Source organism: Monomorium pharaonis, chromosome 6 (assembly GCF_013373865.1).
Source record: "Monomorium pharaonis isolate MP-MQ-018 chromosome 6, ASM1337386v2, whole genome shotgun sequence".
In the NCBI taxonomy this organism is placed as follows: Eukaryota; Metazoa; Arthropoda; class Insecta; order Hymenoptera; family Formicidae; genus Monomorium; species Monomorium pharaonis.
In genome coordinates, this window is record NC_050472.1 from 26,618,029 (window position 1) to 26,625,951 (window position 7,923).

A 7,923-nucleotide genomic window follows, 5' to 3' on the forward strand; every position below is an offset into this window, starting at 1 on the left:
CTGTAATCGTAAATGAAATTATATGATAGCCGTTTCTTGCACATTCAATTTCGCGTGCATGAAAAGCAACAGCTCTTAGCACAGACTCGAATCATCGACGTTTTATGCTACGTAGTATTATTAATTTCAGAAATGAATGTATATACTGCCGGTCTCTCAAAGGGCCGAGACAGGTCGAGAGACCGACAATCAATCTTAAGATTGATGATATAAACAATGACACGCAATTTTCCCTTCCATCATCATGATGATTTTTTTATAATCTATACAATTCTATATTTTTATCATCTATGCAATTCTGAAAATGCATAAGAATTTGTATCACAGTCAAGAGTTCAAAAGTGAGCACGAATTCTAACCTAGAAAACCCTATTGTGTTTACGTATTTCTATAACCTCCGATTTCTGTAACATTTTAAGCAATTTTAAGGGTATCTGGTCGCAATAAAGCAAGCCAATGTCCTTTTCTCTAACAAAAAAAATCTGAAGAGCATCTTAAAGGCATATAAATATTCACTCGGTAGAGACTCGCAAAAGAAAATTAGTTCAGCGTCATATTAGCAAGAGAGATGCTACAAACGGTGATTATGAGATTGAGATGCACTTTTCGAACGATACATTTTCGTTCTCTATCAAAGTTGTCGGCCGATTTAAACGAAAACCTAGATAACAAGATGCAAGCTTGGCAGATACATTCATATAACTGTCTGGAGGGCTTAAAACTTTCCAACGTCAGAATGCCAGTGATCATGAATCCTGCTGACGTCTTGGTGAAAATTCTCTGCCGCTAGTGTGAATCCTATTGACGTCGTGATGACTGGTACTTTATGTGCTACAATATAGTATTTTAATAAGATTTTTTATTAATTTTTAATTGCTACTTTATAGTAAAAGACTCATATAATTCTGTATAGTTTAAGAATTATGATTAAAAAGTATATATTTTGTTACAGATGGTTACGGCAATACTCTTTTAAATACCATATGGAAAACTAAGAATTTGGCCTTTGGAACATTTGAAGAAATGGATTTGCCATTGACACTAGGTAGAGACTTTGCAGGAGTAGTTGTATCAAAAGGATTAGCTATAGGGGACAGACTCAAGCTTGGCGAGAAAGTTTGGGGAGTGATTCCGATCAAACAGCAAGGCTCTCTGATGAAAATGTAAAGTTGGAGCGTAAATCGAATGTAAAGGGAGAGTAAGAGCGTAAGTTGAATGTAAAGGGAAAGTAATAGAAGCGTTAACAAACCTTCTACGAAGTGTAAATTGAAACAATGAAATGTAAAAGAAGCGTTAACACTTCTTTTACATTTCATTGTTTCAATGTACACTTCGTAGAAGGTTTGCTAACGCTTTTATTCCTCTTCCTTTATATTCGACTTACCGATTTTACATTTTCACCAGGGCTGTCACGCGAATTACGTTGTCGTTGACAGTAACTTAGTAAGACACGTTTCATTTATGTATATATTAAATATTTATCAAGCCAAATAACTTGCAATCATGTTAAGCAATACTTGTTTTTCTCACAAAGTTAATCCACGTCCCTGCAAATTGTCTTATATCGAGGCTGCAAGTATTCTGTATGCTGGACTGACCGCATGGTCCGCACTATGGATAACAGGTGGGCTATGTTATAAAACAGCAATAGTTACAAAACTGAATAAACGCATTTTAGTTACGGCAGGCTCGGGAGGTGTTGGTACCTTGGCTATACAATTGTTGAAAGCTTGGAACATGCGTGTAAATATTTTATTGCATATATTACATTAAGATCTGTGACACATGAAGCATATAAATAATTAATATTAAATTTAAGGTAATTAGCACTTGCAGTAGTGACACTGTCGAGATACGGCAGAATTTAGGTGCTGATGTTGTCAATGTTTACAAGCAAGATAGTGCCGACGCAGAAATTAGTTCAGAAGGACCGTAAGTAACTTTGTAAACTAAAATACATTGTATTGAAATAAATGCAATATATATACAACTGTCTTATTTTCATGCAGATACGACATGATCTTAGATTGTGCAAATCAAGGACCAGAGCATGTCAGAATGAAGGGATATCCGCACGATACTTATATACCATTAAACTCGCCTCTTTTAAAAAAATGTCGATCATAATGGGCTGATTATGGATATGGCGAGGAATGGGGATCTTCTAAAATTTAATATTCCAAATGTGTGAAACAAAAGCTGTGTTAAATGGAGATTTTTATGCCTTCCCAGACAGGGATCAATGTTCTCCAGAAGCTGGTGGAAAACGGAGAGGTGTGTTCTGAGAATTTCTGACGCGCGTTTATTCTATTAAAGATTTTTTATCTTATATTCTATCATTTGCAGATCATGCCTGTTGTTCAGCATGCTTTCCAAGATTTCTCACAGGCATATGACAGATTAAAGCAAAGTTATTTAAGAGGCAAATTAGTTATTGACATGAGATAATAAACCGAATTAAGTATATCAAGGTATGTATAATTGTAGATAAAAAATTAGTATATTTTTTACGAATAATTTATTAATAATAAATAATTGTTCTACACAATTTCTGCAATATTATGTTTTTCACATCCGGCATATTATTGTTATGTAAAACTTTTTTTAATTTTTGTCCAACAGTTTGTTACGAGCTTTTTTAGCACCTTTTTTCAAAATCTCGTCCAAATACGCGAGTTCTCTAGTTAATCTTAATGTATCCTTGCGAATTGGAGATAGTTTTTCAATAATTACATCTAATACCATTTTATACCTATAAAAATCGAGATAAATTATAACAATTCATTTATATATTCATTTACTAATTTATTGCTAATAAATAAATTGAAATTACGCGTCGAGATACAATGAACGGAGATAAATTCGTTTCGATAATTTTATATTTCGTATGCTCGCACGACTAGTAACGCACTTAATTGGCACTCGCGATATTGTACGGAACGTATCCCCTTCGAGCAAACCTTTTGCTCGAATGCGCACGCGAACACGACCTCGGCTACGTACGACCTCGCACCGTACCTGCACACAATGAATTCTGAACGCGAGACACGCACGGAGTCGACGGAACGTCCGACCGGCGCTGGAGTGGCGTACGTGACTGCTGGCAGGCAGACTCGGCGGTACTCGGCGCTAGTCGGCGCCACTCGGCGCTGCTAGGCGGTTGACCGCCGCGCCTGCGCCGACTACCGCTGAGTCACGTACGCCGCTGCCGCCGCCATGTTGCTCCGCGCTCCAGCGCCGGTCGGACGCATCGGACGGACGTTCCGTTGATTTCGTGCGTGTCTCGCGCAGTCTCGCGTTCAGAATTCATCGTGCGCAGGTACGGTGTTGTGTTTAGAATGCCGTCGCGCTAACAGACGACCCGCGAGGCATGTGTGTGTGAGACTTGTGAGATCGTAACGTAACAGAGTATTCACGTGTAAAGCGCGGCATCGTGCGTTTGCCTTTAGTTTCGTGTAAAGTGTTCGCGTGCGCATTCGACCAAAGAGTTTGCTCGAAGGGAATACGTTCGGTATCGCGAGTGCGAATTAAGTGAAGTGCTAGACTAGTCGTAGAATGTCGATCGTGCCAATAATAATTAAAACTTTACTAGTCGTCGCGCAATCATACAGCTAGAGATACAAAACTCTGAGAGCGAATTGATTTACTTCTGTTCAGTGTCTTGACGTGCCGTACTTTTAACGTATTTTTCCAAATGTAACGGTCGCGCCAAGTGAAATTCTCGCGCGCAGTTTACGTTTTACTCGTGTGAGATATATTATCCGTAATATCGGGAGTGCCGAATAAAGTATCAGGCGATCGTTATTAATGTGCGATTCGAGAATAGCAGGCTGATGTCAGCAGAAAGCGGCATCCATGGATCGAGCGACTCGGTATTAAATAATATTATTTTTTCAAGTGATACATTTCTTTACCTGTTTTTGTGTTTGAGTTTAGGAATAATATTTATCACGTTTTCAGAATCAAAACCGGAAAAGAAATGTAGCAGTAGCAGCAGCAGCAGCATCAGCAGCAGAAGCAGCGACAGCAATCGGTGAGTGAATTTTTATTAAATCAATTATTTGAATATATATCATGTACATGTGGAACAAAATGTTATGTGATAAATGTGATGAGAGATAAAATATTGCTGTTTTAAAAGAAAATTATCACCAAGTTGATTAATTAAATACTTTTCATTAATATTTGTAACGCCTTAAATAAAAATAATTGCAATAGCATATTAGAATCTTTTAATACTGAAACAAGAAATAAGAAATTAATTCCAATGGCAAGGCGTATTTTTCTAATGCTGAACAGATCTCGTAGATAGTAATAATTTCATAATGTGAACAAAAGTAAAAGCTTATATTTTGAAATTTTATATTTCTAATACCAAATATCCAATACATTTTGCTCTTATAATTAGAATGCAAAACTTAGAAAACTTTAACATTCTGACAATAAAAAATGTATAATTTAAATCGAAAGTAGGGATAGTTTTACCTAAATACGATAGATTTTAAACAATATGATTTAGAAAAAAATTGCTATTATTCAAAAATAAAATTATATTGATTAAAAGACATATATTTACGCTGTCATTTATACAATAAATTAATGAGAGGGCGATTCAATAAAATTTATCGTATTTCATACCAAAAGTGTCTGCATCAACTTACAAATACTTCATATATATGATTTATTGACTGTTGGGTTAAATATGAATAATGAGTGGGTTAAATATGAATAATAAAAGTATCGATTAACATATGATAATTCGTAATGTGCTGCTATAAATTATATAGAGACTTTTGGACCTTTATTTCGCTGCCTCGCGAGATTCAAACTGATACTTACACTAGTCAGTAAATTGATATATGTACTTACAAAACTTAATACATTTTAAGTAAAAAATATTTTAATCAAATCTATATAAAAATTAAATCTAGAAAGTATCAATTTGCAATTTATTATTTTAAAGTCTTATTATTCTAAAATTTTTATCAAACCGTCACTAATGATCAGCAACTATTGCAGTAATTTTACTAACATAAGTCAAATCATTGCAAAATTTATTTTTTATTTAATGGTTTTTACATTTTAATAATATATTGCTTCATGATCACAAGAAGTTATCACATTCATATGAGATAAACAATATCTACAATAACAGATAAACAATACATCTAAAAGTGCTCATTTTTCATTTGTTTTGTATCCTGAAATATTAAACTTAAAAATTTGATGTGAAAATATAAGTATCTTATCAGTCCATAAAATTCTGTAATAATTTAACAATTAAATATCTGTCATTACTATTTTTTCCCTTCATTTAAAATTTTTTGTAATACACATAATAACGTAGCGTCATGTTGCTACATAATTGTTTCTTCCTTGTTTTTAATACTTACGTACATTTTTTAAATATTATGTATTAACATAAAAAGGCACTGTCATCAAATTATTTCACATTAACAGTTTGTAAAAAGTCGTATTATAAAATATTTCGCAATATCTCACTCATTGCGAATTTTTTATCATCAAATAATAAAAAACATAGTATTACTCGCAACCTTGTAATAGCAGGCTCAAAATTTGGGTCAAGTTCAAGCGAAAATCTATAGAAACTTGCAGCACTCGAAGTCACCCTGTAAAAAAAATACTAGTTAATACGAATAGTTAAATCTCTGTTTCATTATACAGTTAAGGCCAAAACTATTACGTAAAAATATTTTTTTATTCATCTGGAATTCTATTATTTGGGTTATTTTCAAGATTAGAAATGTTACTTTAAAAAAATAATGCGTTACTACGTTATCGTTATTTTTGGTAAAAAATAATTTAATACCATTATTTAGAAAGTAATGATTCTTTATCTTATCTTTTTGTGATATTAAAGTAAAATATTAATTTTAAAATATATTATTTAAAAATTAATATTGAAACTTAAAACTCCAAACTATATAATATATATAAGCTTTCTTTTATATAAAATTTATCTAATAATTTATCTAAAAATTGTTTTCTAATTCTTTATAATTCACATTAATATTTTTATATACTTATCTTTATAAAAATTTAAACGCAATTTGTAAACGCGGAAATTATATCGAAACAATGTTTTATCAATATTTTATATCTTTAAAAACAATGTTTTATCAACATTGTTTTTAAAGATTAATGTCATTATTCGAAATGCGTTTCAATTTCTCTATCAATAAAAACTAAAAATTTGTAGTTGACTTTATATATGTGTGTGTGTGTACACACACACACACACACACACACACACACACACACACACACACACACACACACACACACACACACACACAGAGTAAACTTTCATCATTGACAATAATGTATATCAAAATATACAGTTTAAAATAAAAAGTACCAAATATTTTTAAACATTTAAAAGACTACCAACCAGAGTTAAAACAACAATAAAAGTAAACTGAATTTGTTACATAAAAATGTAACAATATTATCATATTATCAACAAAAAAGTAACAATAACGGTGTTACGAATAATGTATTGCATCCAACTTTAATTATTTTTTATTGGTTACTAGCATTACAACACAAGTTTAAAGGATTCTTGAAACAAAGAATAATTCACATTTTAATTTCTGTATTTATGCTTTAACCTTTGCAGTTAAAAATATTTTAAAAAATTTAAGATGCCTGATATTTTGATCACAGCTGTATAATAACTTGTATCTAATAAAGTAATATTTAATTTATCAAAGCAGCATAAAGATTAGCAACAATGTAATGATTGATTATGAAGAGTGCTATTGAGAGCGCTATCTGAGCGATCTCAAGAGCCTCGTGGAAATAATTTTGTGAACTGAGTAAAAACGCCAAGTTTACGAGAAGTATATCTTCCATATCCTTCAGAGTGTCATCTAAACTCTACCACAACAATCTAGTGCTTTGTGAGTATCGCCCACCATACACCAATAAAAGGATGCAGCTATTGCCAAGATCCAAGAGGCATAATGCCAATTCAAGGCAGTATATATTGATTATATGCGTGTAGAACCGAGTATGTAATTATTAAAATACGATGAATTACCTTTTGCAAAGCAAATGCGATTTTAGAACCAAGTCCTTGCAGAGTATCGTTCTGCGTTCCAGTTATCATCATCAACCATTCAGCCACATCGAGTTCAGTTTTGTATTGCAACAACTGCGAGAATTAAACCATCTCAGTCACATGACTCGTCTCGAAATTACCCTTATTACACATTGGCAATAAATTCGGGATATCATCACCTAATGATCTGATCTCATCTTCGATTCTGAAATCGAAGAATCAATTTACATATAATTTAGTTTGTGTTATGTGGCGTGTATACATCGTGTGCGTGCGTGCGCGCTATTACACGCATACAGCATAGGTATATACATTTTTTAATTTATATATACCGATATAAAGAATTTATATATATATATATATATATATATATATATACACACACGTACGTCAAGTTCGTACTTTGTGAAATACCAGAGAGAAACCCTAAGAGTCATCCCGTCGTTTTAGGGGTCGGTTGTTCCAACTTCTTGGTAAACTTACCTATCAGAAAAATATATGTTTGTCTTTATTTATTTAAAAAAGAAATGAAGATATATCAAGGCTGCTTTCCTTTTAGGGAACACAATCGACACAAGCATCGTTCTATCTTTTTTTATGTTCAATGAGTAATAAAGATAGAACAATACTTGTGTCGATTGTGTTCCCTAAAAGGAAAACAGCCCAAGATAGACACGTGCTTACCTGGTAGGTAAATTTACAAAGAAGTTTTGGAACAACCAACCGGTCCTAGGCATAGGTGTTTCCATCCATCAGCGCCTCTATGTGCACAAAATGTGCTCTCTGCTCTTACCCACTCTTACCATAGAAACAAACGGTTGCGGTTAGGAGCTAAGTTC

At 33.0% G+C, this 7,923-nt stretch overlaps 1 long non-coding RNA gene and 1 pseudogene across 1 annotated transcript; one reads left to right on the forward strand and one right to left on the reverse strand.

Moving 5' to 3' along the window:
* Window positions 1–2,533, forward strand: LOC118646227 (annotated as a pseudogene).
* A 2,504-nt stretch (window positions 2,534–5,037) lies between these two features.
* On the reverse strand, window positions 5,038–7,906 carry LOC105833472. Its single transcript, XR_001138807.3, has 4 exons — window positions 7,769–7,906; window positions 7,474–7,567; window positions 7,064–7,289; window positions 5,038–5,630 (listed from the first exon to the last, which is right to left on the reverse strand). It is a non-coding gene; the product is annotated as an uncharacterized LOC105833472 (long non-coding RNA).
* Between the last annotated feature and the right edge of the window lie 17 nt (window positions 7,907–7,923).